The 17,872-nt window shown below is 43.7% G+C and overlaps 1 long non-coding RNA gene across 1 annotated transcript in view; it reads right to left on the bottom strand.

Moving 5' to 3' along the window:
• Nucleotides 1-17,638, bottom strand: part of LOC110295864 (uncharacterized) — an 83,084-nt gene extending 65,446 nt beyond the window's left edge. The window contains exon 1 of the long non-coding RNA XR_015047493.1: nucleotides 17,538-17,638. This is a non-coding gene — a long non-coding RNA (uncharacterized LOC110295864). The remainder of the gene's footprint in view (nucleotides 1-17,537) is intronic.
• Between the last annotated feature and the right edge of the window lie 234 nt (nucleotides 17,639-17,872).

Below are 17,872 nucleotides of genomic sequence, written 5' to 3'. Positions count from 1 at the left end.
TGTTTAGAGATTCAGCCACTAAATTATTTTTCAGAGCAGGGCTCTTAAAAAAGTCTTTTGCAAATAACCCCATTAAAAAATGGGGCTCAGAACTGAACAAAGAATTCTCACCTGAGGAATACCGAATGGCAGAGAAGCACCTGAAAAAATGTTCAACATCCTTAATCATCAGGGAAATGCAAATCAAAACAACCCTGAGATTCCACCTCACACCAGTCAGAATGGCTAAGATCAAAAATTCAGGTGACAGCAGATGCTGGCGAGGATGTGGAGAAAGAGGAACACTCCTCCATTGTTGGTGGGATTGCAAGCTTGTACAACCACTCTGGAAATCAGTCTGGCGCTTCCTCAGAAAATTGGACATAGTACTACCGGAGGATCCAGCAATACCTCTCCTGGTCATATATCCAGAAGATGTCCCAACCGGTAAAAAGGACACATGCTCCACTATGTTCATAGCAGCCCTATTTATAATAGCCAGAAGCTGGAAAGAACCCAGATGTCCCTCAACAGAGGAATGGATACAGAAATTATGGTACATTTACACAATGGAGTACTACTCAACTATTAAAAAGAATGAATTTATGAAATTCCTAGCCAAATGGATGGACCTGGAGGGCATCATCTTGAGTGAGGTAACACAATCACAAAGGAACTCACACAATATGTATTCACTGATAAGTGGATATTAGCCCAAAACTTAGGATACCCAAGATATAAGATACAATTTGCTAAACGCATGAAACTCAAGAAGAATGAAGACCAAAGTGTGGACACTGTGCCCCTTCTTAGAATTGGGAACAAAACACCCAGGGAAGGAGTTACAGAGACAAAGTTCGGAGCTGTGATGAAAGGATGGACCATTTAGAGACTGCCGTATCCAGGGATCCATCCCATAATCAGCTTCTAAACGCTGACACCATTGCATACACTAGCAAGATTTTGCTGAAAGGACCCAAATATAGCTGTCTCTTGTGAGACGATGCCGGGGCCTAGCAAACACAGGAGTGGATGCTCACAGTCAGCTATTGGATGTATCACAGGGCTCCCAATGGAGAAGCTAGAGAAAGCACCCAAGGAGCTAAAGGGATCTGCAACCCTATTATTGGAACAACATGATGTACTAACCAGAACCCCGGAGCTCTTTTCTCTAGCTGCATATGTATCGAAAGATGGCCTAGTTGGCCATCACTGGAAAGAGAGGCCCATTGGACTTGCAAACTTTATATACCCCAATATAGGGGAATGCCAGGGCCAAAAGAACGGGAATGGGTGGGTAGGGAAATGGGAGGCGCTATGGGGGACTTTTGGGATAGCATTGGAAATGTAATTGAGGAAAATATGTAATAAAAATATTAAAAATTAAAAAAAAGTCTTTTGCATGGCCTACCCTTGCTGAACCCCCAGTCCAGAAACCAACCCTATCTTCAAATTCAGCTACCCCTGAAACAGATCACTGAATCATGTTTTCCCTCCCATCTATGGATCTAACTATGCTCACTGCAACAGGGTGGACCAATCTTGGGTGTAGAGAAGGCAAAGAGAAGTCTATATCCCCAGGCCAGTCCACAGAGACTAGTTCAGCTTCCTAAATCATTGGGTATTGGGAGTAAGAGCAGGGAGGTAGCTCTGGTGAACAGAGAGTGGACATGATCAGATGGACAGGATAAGTTAGCAAACAGGAGAACAAAGGAGTATGGAGGTCTCCTTGGCAGAGACACTGGAAGATGCTAAAGCCAGGTCTCCCTCCTGGGGTGGCAGGGGATTACAAACCTTTTGAACTGGATAACAGCCAAGCTGCCCCCTCTGCCTAACAGCTTTGCTTGACAGCAGGGGTTTGGCAACAGGACAGAGGCTCTTCTTCCTTTTTCCTGGCACCATTAGCCTATATCAATAGGTATCTTCCCCTAAGACAGGAATCGGGAAACCCCCTGAAACAAAGCCACTTGTGTGTGCATGGTCTTGGTTCTGCCAAAGTTCCAGTTGATCCAACTATGCTGCAGCCTCCACCTACTCCAACTCTAGCCCCAACCCCTGACACTCTGATTATCTTTCCTAGATAACTATCATAGCTCTCTGTTGTCCCCTTTGTCAATGTCTCTTTAGTTTTAGCTACCTTCTTAGGTCATGTGATGGAATAGAAGAATCACCATACCTGCATGACAAGGGCCTCTGTTCAAAGGCCATCCTGTCCACCTGCTGGTCTTGGGAGCCTGAGAGTTTTCTTCCTTTCCTGCCTCCTCCCAAGCCTTTCCTTCCAGCATCCTGCAACTGCTGTGTGACCATGCACTCTGTATCCACCAGCCAGGAAGAACTGTGTGTGCTTCCTGCCTCTCATCTCCCTCCTTCCTCCCTGGCAAGATGCCTCAGAACCTACAACAGCCATTAGGATCTCTCAGTTCCAGACCCAGATAGTTAGTTGAGTAGACTCAGAAGCTGGCCTATCTGTCAGTGAATAAAGACTAGAAGGAAGAATCAGGCTCTTATTTACACAGAATGGAGCCAGATGTCCATACAAGCAGGTTATGCATAATGGATTCAACCAGTTGAAGAATGAAAATATTTTTTATGTATGTTCATATTGATTACATTCAGATTCTTTTTCCTAGTCAATACTTCCCAAAGTGTTTATGTTATATTGGATATTACAGGCAATCTTCAGATGATTGGAAGTCATATTAGCAGTTTACACCACAGAGTTGCTTGTACATCCACGTTAACTGCAGCACTCTTCACAACAAAGTATGGAATTGGCCTAGGTATCAGTCAACAGATGAGTGGATAAAGAAAATGTGGCACATATACACAATGGAATTTGGGGGGATAAAAGGATGTTATGTCAGTTTCTGGGAATATATACAGCTGGAGATTATGTTAAGTGAAAGAAAGCAGACTAAAAAAGACAAATTTTCTCTCATTTGGGAATTCTGGTTCTTATGTGAATTAATAGAGCGTTTTATATACTCATATATGGTTATATATTTCTATGTCTGTATCAAAGGAAATGACAGAAGGAAGGAGACTCATAGGGAACAAGAAAAGGAAAGAGAAAAGGAAGGGAAAGAGGAAAGGAAGGGAAAGGGAGCAGGGCAGAAAATGGCCGACCCTCATGATGCACTTGAAAGAAATGATCATTATAAAGCCTATCGTTGAACAATGATTATGTACCAAGAAACCTGTCTTAAAATAAGTAAAAGTGCATAGGAGGATTTTGAAAGGCATATGCAAATATCACACCATTTTCTATGGGGAACTTGAGCATCTATGAAGTTTCATATCTATATACCATCTTTAGAAGCAATGCTCACAAGATACTAAGAGGCTGCTGCCCTAACAGATGATCCAGGGGATGCCAAGGAAGTGTTAATGTCGTGCATGTACCAGCCAAAAGATATAAAAGAGATGGAGAAACAAGAATAAGCATCTATGGTCTCAGGTATGCATCCTAAAGGTAGTGTACTGGTAGAAAATTTAGGCAGGATAACAGATCAGGATATGGTTGCTAAAAAAAAGGAACTTATTTACGTTCAGTCCCCAAGATGAAGAGGGTTTAATGGCATCAGAGTCCAAAGGCAGTTTCTGTTCGGTCCAGAGACAGAGGAGGATGGATGTTGCATAAACATTTTTATTGTGTTATCCCAGGGAAGGAGTGTGCAAGGCAAGACAGGCAGGTTCAAGATTGGCTAGCCTAAGCTACCTTGGCAAGTTCTTGGGCTTTGGGGTTGTCCTTTATTGTCGGGAAGTTAGTGTTGGCATGATTAGAGCATGTGAATATTAGCCTGCATGTAAAAGAAAAGTTCACCAGAGAGGTAGTTGGGGTGTGGGCTATGGTTGGGTTGACAATAGGAATTTTTGAAATGTGGTATTTCCAGGACCAACAAGACCTTGGATTTCAGTACATTGAAATGTATAAAATAAAAGGCATGGATAATACGGCATGGCCAGTAAAGAAAAGGAATGAGGGCATTTCTAGAGAAAGCCATAGGAAGCTAACCTTTGTGTCCTGTGTGGTGTACAGCTCTATCCCAGGGGGGTGAAGGGACACATCTCATTGAAACTGGAGGAATCAATATATCACAGGGGAGAGCAAGTGAAAGAAAGCCTTTGGAGTTCACATGGACCCATGAATGGAGAGCATAATAATGTCTGTAATCAGTGCTTGCATGGATCAATACCCTTGATCCGAACATAATTCCAGCTGTCAGAGCAATTCTAACCGACTATGAATAATGAATATGCTAATATTGTTCTCTTTTATCATAAATTGAATTGTTAATATGAAGGACGAGCACTCATGTGAACAGGATGGGGGTGGGGGGTGAACTCCCTTTTCAAAGTGAGAAGTGTGTTACTAGTATGTTCCCATCTCAGGTCGTAAGCAGGCTTCTCACTGATAGGAACTGAATGGTGACAGGTGCCTCCATTTGATCCTTGTCTTCTGCTTTCCTTACACATAAAGAAAGGGAGTGTGACATATCACTCTTTGCAAAAATGTAATATAAACATATGGGTGAGGTCAGTGCATCATATATAAGATTGTATGACATTCCGCAGGGCCAGCTTGTTTCCATAGATTAACTCATACAGTAATCTTCCAGTCTGTCATCTGAATTTACATAATGCAGGAACACCACGCCTTAAGAAAGCAGCCCTGTTTTACCTTTCCTGAATCCATGGGGAGAGGACATATCCTCCTTCCTGCTCCCATGCAACTCACTTCACCCTCCTGTGTGCTCCTACGTATGTGCATGTTTCTACCTGAGCCATCTCCCTAGCTCCTTTTCTTGTTCTGTTTTTTTTTTCATAAATTCATTGCACTCAGTATTGGGAGTCACAGTGGCAAACATCTTGCCCACATTCATTCCCTCACATTTCTCCCTTACCACACATACTACTTTCTGTTATTCCTCGAGTCACCTTCTGATTTCATTGTGTGTGTGCTTGTGTACACATCAGATGTGTTTGATGTATCTATAAAGAACTCTAGCTCATTTGTAGGTAGAGGCCATGTTTGATTTGGATATCAACCAAACCCTGTAGGTATCTTATGAGGTTAGAATTCAGCCTACTTTGGAAAGGTAGGGTATTCAAAGCATGGATAGAGCCACTTTCTTCAAACGCTGTAAGAGGAATAATTGGTGGCTCAGAGCCAAGGCCATTTGGCAGCCCTTGAGCCACTGCTCAGCATGCTTGACAGGGCTAGGGATTGTTGAGGGGTGTAAGGAGTGAAGCAGGGGTGGAGCTCAGATTGTTCCTGCTGGGCAGTTGGCAAAGACACTTTCCAGTCTGTGGTGATGCTCCTTGATCAATACAAATAAGGAACGAGGGAGAAAACAGCTTGCCTGCTGACTGCTTCAACCCACAGTGCTTTGGGAAGGTGATGGTGATTTGTCCAAATATCATGTCTAGCAGGAGAGGGATAGCCAAAGGCACTGGGGATTATGCTTTCTGGTATTTTGTCAGGCTGCATGGGCATCTCTCTCTCTCTCTCTCTCTCTCTCTCTCTCTCTCTCTCTCTCTCTCTCTCTCTCAGAGAAAAGAGATTTGTCTGCTTGGGGATAAGGAATATGTGGATGCATGCCTAAGGATCTGCAAGTAGAGTCTGGTGATAAGATATTGTAGTCCTGAAAATTCTCGAGGCTCTAAGGATTATTCTCAGCTAGGGTCTTAACTCTTTCTCTGTGGAAAGCTGAATATGAGTGGATGGAGTTCAAGGCAGAGAGTGGGACTCTTATGCCTGAGTTCTATTGGCAGGTTCTGTGGCACGGATGTACAGAGATTCCAAAACGCCACGTCTTACTTTTGACAACTAAGAACTTCCATCTCCAGTTAAATTTCAAGGCGTGAACGTTCCATAGTGTACATTAGACTCATAGTGTACATTAGACTAGTCTCTGTAAAATGCTTAGCTAGATCTCTACAGCATAAAATACAGAGCTGTCCCCTAAAAACCAAACTCAGTTTTTAATCTAAGATGAAAACCCAGATGTGTGCCCTAATAGAGCCTATGAGTCCCAGGGGAGGCAATGTGCAGGCTGGGGAACCAGAAAGGCAAGATGGGGCCCCTCCAGGAGGCCCTATGTGGGAGGAGCCCCTGACTGCGCCCCTGGGCTCTGTCCAGCTGTCAGGTGTGGGTGTTGCCAGCAGGAGGGCCCTCCCCTTTCAGTTGATTGGCACATCTTGATTACATGGAGCCAGCTTGTCTACCCCACCCATGTGGGAAAAATTGGAAAGTGTAGTGCATGGTTATGGACAAGGATGTCTTTCAATGTTTTGCTTAGGTTTACTCCGAAAGGAATCCAGATTGAGCTGACGATGACCTTTAGGGCTAGTAAGAGTTTTGAAATGGGAAATAAGAAGAACAACATCTTAGGAATAGAGATCTGCCTGCAGACTGTTAAGCCTAAAGTTCACAGATTCCCCTTATGCATATGAGTGGACAGATCTCTTTTCTCTGTGGGAGAGAAGGGGATAAGTACACATGCAGCCAAACAGAAAGACATAGCGAAGGTTTCCAGTGCTTCATTTTTGGTTTCTATCTTCTTACAAGGGCATTTTTTTCTTATCTTCCTTAGGCCTGTCAAGAACAGCAGCAGATACACAAAAAATCTGGGGGAAAATTATGCCTTTCCTGCTAGGCATGAGCCTCATGATATTTGAACAATTGCAATTTATCTTAAAGTAGATTGGGAAAAAAACTTGACTGTTTTATCCAAGAAAGACTGTGGAGACTGGGAGAGATGTGGAGAGACATTGTGGCTAGTCTGATGGCATCACCTCTGTAGACACACCAGATAAACATCTCTTCCATTTCCTCAAGTCCAGCACTTTTCAGCTGTGGTGCTTTGCTGCACATTTTCCTGTCATAGAACATATCCTCAACATCTGTTAGGCCAGAAGCCATGAAAGCAAACTCCCCCCCCCCATATGCTCTTATCATCTCTGTTCTCCTATCCTTGAGCTTCTTGACAAAGAATTCCATGGAAGCCTCCATCTCCTGTACTTCTCTAGGCATTTGTATAGATTATTCATTAAAATTAAGACTAATAAAACACCTTTCCAGAGGCTGTCCCTGTTCTACCCCAGAAGAATAGGGAAGATCTTAAATGCTTCACTCTTGCTCAAGGAGCCTGGCATTTGTGTGTCTTTAGCTCTGAGTTCCTGTCTTCTATGTTGACACCTTGCTGGACATGACTTCTGGGTAGGTAGTATAACAAGAGAAAGCACCAGCCATTGTGGTCTCAATAAGATGTCTGCCTAAGGTTGGACCATTTGAATACTTAGTTCCCATTTGGGGACTGTTTGGAGAGGATTAGGAGGTGTGGCTGTGCCCTAGGAAGTAATGTTACTAGGCACAGGCTTTGACTCATGCCATCTTGTATCATATCCCTCTGTTTCCTATTTGTGTTTTGAGACCTGAGCTCTGAGATGCAACTCCAGCTGCCCACTGCCTGCTACCTCCTTTTGGCCATCATGGACTCCAACCCATAAACTCTTCCTTTTAAAATTCCCTTGGTCCTGATGTTTTTATCGCAGCAATAGGAAAGCAATTCATAGAGAATTTGGCACCAGAGAATTAGCTATTGCTGTGAAGAACCTGACCATGTTGAAGTTTTGGAGAGATGATAAAATTTTGGAACTAGAGAAGTGGTTGAACACTGCATGTAGAGCTTAATGAGCTGGACTAGTAGGATCCCAGAGAACAGTAGTGCTGATGGCAGTGTGGACTATGGAAACCGGGCTCAAGAGGTTTCATAAGGGAATAATATTAATAAGCAGGCTAGAAACTGTTCACATGAAATTTTGATAAAATATGGCTGCTTTCTCTCCTTGTCCTAAGAACTTTCCAGAGGTTATGGCAGAGGGTATTTCAATTAGCTATTTTCCAAGGATAACTCTTAGGTAAGTTTACAGTGAAAAAGAGAAAATAAGGAAAAATAAATACAAAATGTACAGTTTGGAGAGATAAATGACACTGGCAAGGTTAATGCTAAAGACAAGGCTTGTGCTGGAAGAGAGGCTGTAGCTGTCAAGGAGATTAGGAAAGACCAAATCCGAACTGGAACAAACAGAAGAATATCTCCAGGGAAAGGTCCCATCCAGCTAAGCATCAAGCTTGTGAAAGGAAAAGGACTAAGGAATTTTCTACTTTTAGGAAGAAACAACAAACTAAAACTAATGCAATTGTGATTTAAGATAAATACAGTCCATCCCAAATGGGCAGGCAAACTTAGTAAGGTGTTCAATGACATTCAGACTCACAAAAGATATGAGTAAAGCTATCTTCTTTGGTTTCAGAGAGTTGCTGAAGTCAAGCAAAGTGTTGTAGAGAAGTCCCTGTGTGAAAGCCATGAAAGGGAAAGAGACCAAGGTAAGCCATTGCATGAAGCTATAAAAATGAAACCTAGATTGCATAGAAACCCTAGGATGCTGGACGTGACAGAGTTGTAGGATATCTGCTGAGGAGAGTTGTAGACAGGGAATAGAATAAGCTGAAGAAAGAGAATGTGGTAGGTACCAAAAGTGGAAGGACAGATCTCTCAGTCCTTTGATATTGTACATGGAGTTAGAGAATTTGGAGTTTGCCCTGCTAGGTTTTGGTCCATGATCTCCTCACTGTGCCCCATTCGCCCTTTGGGAGTGGTAATAAGTATCCTGTGCCAATGTATATTGGAAGTATGAAATTTGTGCTTTGCTTTTACAGGAAGTTCCAATTAAGAGACTGCCTTGAGTCTCAGTAGAGACTGAACTTTTAAACCATATTGAGACTTTGAAAGACCATGGAGACTTCTGAAATTGAACGAAATGCAATTTGCATCAAGATATGACTGTGAGACTTTGGGAATCGGGAAGTAGAATGTGATGGATTGAGAGAGCCATCCACCCTGAGTCTTAAGCATTTGATGACTTGGTCCATAGTTGGTGGCTGTTTTGGGAGTGGGGAGTGGGGATTAGGAAGTGTGGTCTTGCTGGAGAAACTATGTCACTTGGAGGCAGGTATTGAGGTTCCTAAAGACTTATTGCATTTAGAGTTAGTTCTCTGTTTCCTGATAGTAGTTTGAAGTGTGAGTTCAAACTCTGCCTGCTGCCTGATACCTATCTCTGCTCTGCCATCATGGACTCTAACCCTCTAGAACCATAATCCCCAAATAAACCCTTTCTTTTGTCACAGCAACAGAAAAGTAACCAATGCAGCAGCTGTATTAGTAAAGGGAAGGGTTCACTCCTGGGATTCTAGCCCACTGAGTCTCTAGAGTCCCTCTATGACCTTTTCTGTTTAGGAGGCACATGAGCAGAAAGACACTTCATGACACTTAAGCTAAGAAATAGCTTCTTCCCTTGGGATTGTGCTCTGGCCTACGGATTGATGTCTGAGATGCTACTTTTCCCTTGGTAGCTTCCTTAGAGGGACCAGGGACTTAGACAATCTCATTACCTTCGCAGGCTATGCTTATTCTTACCATGCTCAAGGCTGGCTGAACCAATAGTGTCCTCACTTCTCCATTCTACCTTCATTTGGAGGAGTGGAATGTGTTCTGTGAGCCTGAGTGGGAAGAAAGACCTGGAGAAGTTCTCCCTTTATCTAGTCTTCTAAGCTATCCTGTCTCAACCCTGTCTTGATGTTCAGTCAGAAGGCTACAAAGAAAGAACAGAAGCTCTAGAGGTTTCTGGCCCTACCCTCTCCCTTGGTGGGCTTGTAGGAATAGGGTCAGAACCTAGATCTGAAGATCATGGAACAGCATTCATTCAAGGGTAAAGTCTTTATCTGATTCCATTTTATCACCAATTACAGAATAACCCCTAAGGTTACAACATAGCTCCCAACAGTTAGGTTCTTCTACTATCCTTCTCCAGAGAAAGCAAATACAGTGAATAATCATTGTCCACTTCATTTTGGAAGTGAACGTGTTTAGCTCTGTTTTGTCTAAAGGCACGAGATTATATAGATAAAAAGGTAGGAGATAGAGAAGGCTCTACTGAACAAATAATTAAGAGCCCTTAGGTGACCTCCTTTGTTTGCATGCCAAAACAGGACAAAGAGACTATGATACTTAGACAGAGAAATAGCTCTTTTCTGTGGGTCCTGCAGAATGGACTTCAGAGAAGTTGGGGAGAACACTAGAACACTTAGTACACATAAGCTTTTGGCAAACTCTAATAATTTCAAAACTTTCATAAAACTGGCATTGAGGGTTTTCTCCTGCTGTCTAGAGATGGGGTAGGCAGGAGGAGCCTTTGACATCTTTTCCTCAAATGCTTACCAAAATTCAAGCTGTGACCCTGTCTCTTCCTCAGCTGGGTTACAAGGAAAGAAAATAACTGTTAGTCTCAGTACTCAGAAAGCTCCATCTGAGAAGGAGCTAAAGTCTTTCAGCATATCCACACAGTGCAGGCATAGGAGAATGAATGGCCAAGACATTGCAGCAGGGTGTTGAGTCACCCATATCTCTACTTGTCTATGAGGTTTTCCCTGCAGCTTCTCATTTAAAACATGGTAGAAAGTCACTCTCTCCCTGCCTCCAGGACTGCAGATAAGAAAATCTGAGGACATGACATGGAAATAAGAAACAGACCAAAGCAGGAGATTATGGTTCCCTAAAGGGTGGCACAGGGCCTTCCCCTCATCCTGACAGCAGGGCCCGAGTCTGCACCTCCCACAGTTGCTTGATTTAGAGATCCTGTGGAGGAGTCCTTGCTGATCCCTCGAGACCCACGGGGCTATTTACAGTCCTCCGGTTGTCTCTCCCAAGGCCAAGACTTGAGCATCAAAGCGACCAGGGAGCCTGGCTTGGTTTTTTTTTTTTTTCTATGTCCCCTTTGGAGTTTAAGAGTCAGTTCCCACTCACAAAGCCTTTCCCTCAGTCAGTGGCTCAGAGATGCATGGACATTCAGTGGCCTCACAGGTCATTTCTGATCTCCACGCAAGAACAGATAATGGGATCTCTCTGCAACTTACTCAAGGTAACATGGCAGACTGATGGCCAAACCCACAGATAGGTGGTAAAGCACTACATACTGTACTGGTTTGCATGAGAAATGCCCTCCATGCGCTTAGATATTTGAACACGTGGTCCCCAGTTGCTGTTTGGAGAGGTTGTGGAACCTTTGAGAAGTTGAGCCTTGTTGGAGGGAGGAAGAACACTACTGGGGCAGCTTCATCTCCCTGACTGGTCCATTCCTTTGCTTCAGGTATGTCCTCAGCATCCAGTTCTGGTCATCATGCCTGCCACTTGCTGTTATGATTCCCTTCCATGATGTACTCCTACACCTTTGAAACCAAAAGCCAAAATAAACTCCTTCTTCTATAAGTTGTTTTTGGACAGTGCTTATCCTAGCAATAGGGAAACATAACACACACACACACACACACACACACACACACACACACACACACGTGTATGTATTCCAGAGAACGTATGTATTCCAAGTACTAGATCTGGCTTTAGAATCTTCCATTCTTGCTCATTTAGGCTTTATTGTTGTTTTGTTTCGCTTTTTCTTATTTCTCCTGTGTGTCCTAAACCAACTTGTCCCTGTCCATGGCCTGCCACATGTTACAAGTAAGCTTGTGACGAACTCCTCAGGAATGGCTAAGTTACAGGATTTGACATCAGAAAAGCCAAGGCTTCCTTGGCTGTGTGAGTGACCACAATGAACTTAAATTGTTCAGTAAAATGAAATAACAAAAGACCTTGTGCTTGGGCAGACCCTACCTGTAAATCAGTTAATCAGTTGTGCAGAGAAGTGTTAGAGACCACAGTGTCATGACTGACACTTCCTTCTTTTTTTTTTGACCTTGTCCACCAAAGGCTAGTTTCACCCAAATGTGAGATTTCTTATAGAAACGAGGACATGATGGTGATGGTATCTGGGTGAGGGCTTCATTGCTCATTGACAGATGTTGCTGTTCCATTCATATTATCTGTGGAGCTTCAGGAGAATAGAAGGAGACCGTTTTCCATTGTTCTCAGGAGAATATAAACTGGAGAGTTGGTATGGCCTTGAAGGACCTCAGAATATCTGCTTTCTGCTGGCCACTCTCTCTTGGCTTCCCCATCAAGGTCTTGCTTGCTCTGTTTCTGGCTGCAGTTCTAGATGCCTGGGTCAAACCCACTCTGTTATTTTATGGCAGGAAATTATTGACGCATAGCACAAGCCCATAATAAATAGCTTCGCATCCTAAAACACAAGTCCTCCACAGCTCTCCTGCATTTGGAAAACTCTGAGGCATTTGGGACTTGCTGTCCAGAATATATTTGGTATCTTGCTGTTGCCTCCCCTTCTTGAAGAGCACAGGACACAGTCCAGGCAGGATAGCCTACCACCTGCCAGGAACCTGGTAATGTCACCCACAAACTACCCACTCAGGGAGGCCTACCAGATTGATTTTGCATTGTATGCTCTTTTGATGAGATGTTAAAATTAATATATTTGAAAAACCATGTTCAAACACAAACGAAAGGGGCAGCTTTCAACAAGTCAAGTTGCAAGTTTCCCAAGCAATCAAGACTGCAAATAGATCCCTCACCAGTATAGCCAGGGCAACAAAGCCAATGTTGCCCCAGTGCCAGTGTGCCCTATGGAATTTTCTTATCTCAGTTCCAACCCCAATTGCTAAAGCTGTGTGCACAGGATGAGAGCCAGACTCTGCATGAGGAGATGGAGCTGCAGGGGAAACAGACACCCATGGAGACCCAAGCTCAGCACTGGCCATGTACCCTCCTCCTGCCATGGTGACATGTGTCTTGGGGATGCTTTCTAAGAAACCCTGCTCCCAAGGTCAGCTACTCACATTAACTTTTGTACTCAGATGTTGTCTTAGTTAGGGTTTCTATTGCTTGGAGGAAACACAATGACCAAAAAGCAACTTGGGGAGGAAAGGATTTGTTTGGCTTGCCCTTCCATCATTAGAGAATCAGGAAAGGAACTCAAGCAAGGCAGGAATCTGAAGTCAAGAGCTGATGCAGAGACCATGGAGGGGTACTGCTTACTGGCTTGCTTCTCATGGCTTGCTCAGCCTTCTTTCTTGTAGAATCCAGCACTATAAGCCCAGGGATGCCATTGCCCCCACCATGATCACTAATTGAGAAAATGCCTTACAGCTGGGTCTCATGGAGACCTTTTCTCAACTGAGGCTCTTTCCTCTCTGATGAAGCTAGCTTGTATCAAGTTGACACACAAAACCAGCCAGTACAGACAACATCTGAAGTTTTCCAACGTCTCTCCTGAGATACTGGCCAGTTTCACTGGGCAGCCTGAAGTCCTTTTCTAGTCAAAGATTTTTGGTGATACCCTTTGTTTGTTTCTGATGACAAGAGAGAGTGGCTTCTTTCCATTGTCATGATAAACACTGGTTCAGCATTTATTCCAGGGCACAGCATGGGAGGAAGCAAGTAACCCTGTTCCCTCAGAAACCTGATTTCAAACAACTGGAATCCTCTCATGAGCACTATAATCTCTTTCTGGAGGGCTTGCTTGCTGTCTGCTGGTTGTGATACAAATCCTTCCAAACAGCATAGCATTGCCAAAGCATGCACATTTCGAGTATGAATCCTGGCAGCGGGAAGGGAGAGGGCAAGACAGGGAAAGCCCTAGGGCCTCTCGTTGCGGGGAATGTGAGTTTCAAGTAGAAGGAGACTGCTTAGGGGAAAGCATTGGAAATGTAGGACAGAAATTTTGCATGATTGGGAATGAATATTCAACTCCAGTTAGGATCCTAGCACCACTTCTCCTGTTCTTTCTGAGCCTCGATTTCATCATCTATAAAATGAGATTAATTATGCCTACCTCACTTGCCGGCCTCCTGGGGTAGCCACAGGGATGTATTTGGACAACAAATGTGAAATGTAAAATGTAGAAGATTCACCAAGGTCCATGGTTGTCATCTAGAGCTGTTCCCTCCATTCTTGCCAACCCACCTCCTGTTATTCCATTGGTTCTTTCTTGTTGCTGCTATTGGCCAAGCTGTAGACCTGCAGAGAGGCTGCAAGTCACATCCCATCTCCTGCATCCCTCTCACCTTCCAGCATCAGCATCACCCATGAACACAACCTGGTGTCTGTCCTAACCCCATAAGAAAACAACCAGTGGGTCCTCCAATGTCAAATTAGGGGCAGCAGGCACTGCTCCGTGTTGTTGCTGTGCAGAACAGGAGGGATGGCAGAAGGGAGCCTTGGGGGGTGTAAATGCCTTGGCCCTGAGCCCTGCCTCTCCAAAGGGCCTGATCTATGTCTTTCTATGGCAATGGCTGCAGAACAGGGCCAGGCTGCCAGGGCATGATGCTAGGAATAAGGAGTCTGCCAACCTCAACTCAAGCCAGTCACGTTTGCCATCTCTGGGAAAGGGGAAGGGACATGTTCTCACAAGCATGCTATGCCCAAGGGCTGAGTAGAGAGGCTGGGGACATGGGCTCTTTCCTTGGGCTTCTCTCTTAGAGTCTAATTTATGAAACAAGTTTAATATATCCCCAGCATCCCTGGACTATTTCCTCTTTTTACATCACTGGTAATGATATTTACTACCTCTGAAATACACAGGACGCCAAGGCATTAGTATACACACACACACACACACACACACACACACACACTGAGAGAGAGAGATGCATATAGATAGACACACACTGACAGACACAGATAGACAGACAGACACACACACAGAGGGCGATAGATAGATAGATAGATAGATAGATAGATAGATAGATAGAGGTATACAGATATACACACAGACAAACAGGCAGACAAACACATACACATATACACACATACACACACTGACTCTCTTATAGCTTTAATTTAGATAAATTGTGGGTCAAAGAGGATCCATCACACTGTGTTTGTCTTAAAAAGACAACTTTTTAATTACTTAATCCATCTGGAATTTAATTTTGCATTTGCCATGTGGCATAAATATAGAAAAGATAGAGAGCTACCTGATTTGGCATAGAAAGGTGTGTTTATCCTGTTGTGGAAGAAACAAGAATATTGTCCATAAGTATATAATACCAGTTTCCCCCTAGGTTTGAAAAGCCTCAGACAGTGCTAACAGAATTTAGTACTGAACATTTAATTTTGCCTCTGCCAACCTCATAGGGAAAGGCCAAGATGCCAAGAGCTGGGGAATCAGGAAACAGAAGCAGATGTGGAACTGATTCTGATGGTACCAAGACTGTGGTCCCAGGAGCTGAGCTCCGGAAAGATGAAAGATGGAGAAGACTCCATCAGCCGAGTCAGGGGCTCAGTGTAGACGGTAGTTCCTAACCTGCTGTCACAGTTGCATGACAACCTACCTGCTAAATAGCCACTTCAGTGTTCCCTGTTCCATGCCACTGCTAGTGGGAGCCTTTGGGGTGAAGCATCTCTGCTTCTGTAGCTCCATATCACTTCACATCAGGGTCAAATGGCTTTATATCCTGAGTCTCTGACCATGGCTTCTATGGCTTCATCTATTAAAATGAGGTACAAATTAGCCTCCTTAATGAAGTACAACAGACCTTTGTTCTCTGGCCTCTGCTCCCACCTCTGGAGTCATCTTCTATGTCCCCCTCAACTGTTGTCTTCTCTAATTGTCCTTTTTTGAGTATGTCCTGTTCTTCCTTTGCTGCTTTATCTTGTTCTCCATGGTGTGAAGTTCCCAGCCTAAATCAATTGTTTCTTTTCTATCTTCCTGGCTGGGTCAGCAGCCTGGTCTTAAGAGTAGTCACTGTTATTATCGAAAGATAATTGCATATTGATCCATATTTTCTTGCTGCAATAATCGCCATGCAAGGGTGGCGGACATAGTTTCTATAGTTGTGGACTTCAGCTTCTGGTGGAGTACCTGGGACATTACAGGTGCTTACTCAGTACAGATTGCCATATGTTATTATGTTCAGCATCTACAGCTTTCGCTGAAAAACTCCATAGCATACTTAGGCAAGACAGAATGGGGAAAACTGCTAATAGACACAGGTCCAAAACACCAAGACCTTGCCAAGAAAAACAGACAAAGAGCAATGGGAAGCAAGGCAGTGAGTACGAACAAAAAATCATAATTTTAGTTCTGCTGTTATTATTCAGCTTACCCTTTTCATTCATTCATTTACTCATTCACTCACTCACTTACTCGCTCACTCACTCACTCATTCATCCATTCATCTGCTCCCTGACTCATGTTTTAAAAATAAAATGTAATGAATAATCTGGCAATCAGAATCAGTTACATTATGCTGCGGTCACAAATACTTCTACACACCTCAAATATAAAACAAAACTCATCTAAGTGACCTCTCCAGCTTAGGTTAGTGGGTGGGGATAGTCCATATAATCTGAGGAAGATTCTATTACCTTACTTATTCTAGAGCAGAGGACCTTTGGCTACAGAGAAAGTATGTATGGTATCTATGGTTCAACATGGGAGCCACACACCATATCTACCTCCCAGCTCAATGATCACACAGCTCCATAGGGCCAGCTCAATGCCTGGATCATTCACACAGCTTCATAGGGGCTGGGAAATGAAGGGTGCTATGCTCAAACACTTCTAAAGGTGCATTAGCATTCTCCATGGTCAAGATATTGTGTTAAGTATAGACTCAATGGTATGTCCTTCACTTTCTCTCAAGGAACCTAAAGTCAATTGGGTAAGAAGACTAATAATGTGCCTAAGGCAGTATAAGGCAGAATATTCTCTGGGTTTCTCATACACACTGATTGCCCCACTAATGACCCTTTCTTCAGTGAGGTGTATTTCAGAACCAGGCTCCATAAGGCTCTCACATTGCATTCAGTCCTGTACAATGACCCTTAAGGTGCATTTTCCCCCAGTGGATTCCTAGTCTAGATCCTGAGAAGTCCTTATCCTGCACCCCTGCCCTTTGGATACATGTACCTGCTCTGAATCCCCATCTCCTCTCCTCCCTTATTCTGTAGGAAGTTATATTCCCATTCTCAACAGTGTACTCCTGGCCTATTTCTCGATTTAGGACAGCTGGTTGCCTGGTAAGAAACCAAAGCATCCTATTATCATGATAGGCTAAGAATTAAACCAAATCTTTCTCTAGTATTAGAGAATAAGACTCAGCAATACCATGAGAGAAAGTCCAAAGTGCCCTGAATATATGCAGATAAGCCTTTTCTACATTTGAATTTCCTGTATAGAGGCTAATGATGAAATAAAAAAGGACCACAGCTCACTCAGGGCCACTTCCGTTCTGCATGCAGCTTCCGGGTCTCATCCTCTGCCAATTGTCTGGTGTCCTTCTGTTACTGTACTTCCTTCTAGGCTTCCACCCATGCCTAACCGTCCAGACGGCTGCTTATTTCACACACAGCTAGTCCAACACTCCATTTCCAAGTGAAATCTACCTGTCCGGAGTCCTTGTTCTCCTCAGATGACCTGCGCACAAAATAGGGAAGTCAACTAGCCTGGCCAACTGGTAAAACACCGAGAGGTAAAAGATTATTTGTGGGGGCTCCAGGGTCCAGCCCTGATCGAGGTAAGGAGAGGGAGGTCTGGCCAAGAGAGACAGCCAGCTGGCTCTCTTGGCCATGTCTTACCATCAGTTCTCCTCGGTGGAGTGGTCTGTAGATGAATGTGCTTTGAAGTCATGCATGCTGTGAAGGCAGAAAGAACTCTTGGGAGCTACCTTGTACCCTTCTCAGAGATTGGCTGCACACATAGAGCTGTGTGATAGAGATTTTATTTTTTTTCACTGCCAACTTCCTCATTAAACATTCCCCTCCTGTGTTTCTTAAACACTGAATTTGTTGCCTGCCAAAGGGTGGTAACATTTTTTTTTTACAAAGAGCCACTGAGAAAGGACCATGGAAAATACAAAAGAATGAATGCTAGTGGTTGAATCTTAGGCATGTCGGGCATCTGAGATTATGCC

The sequence above is a fragment of the Mus caroli genome, unplaced genomic scaffold, assembly GCF_978045245.1.
Source record: "Mus caroli unplaced genomic scaffold, Mus_caroli_1 scaffold_7, whole genome shotgun sequence".
Taxonomy (NCBI): Eukaryota; Metazoa; Chordata; class Mammalia; order Rodentia; family Muridae; genus Mus; species Mus caroli.
Note: the sequence above shows the minus strand (reverse complement) of the source record. Positions and strands in the feature narration are given on the sequence as shown.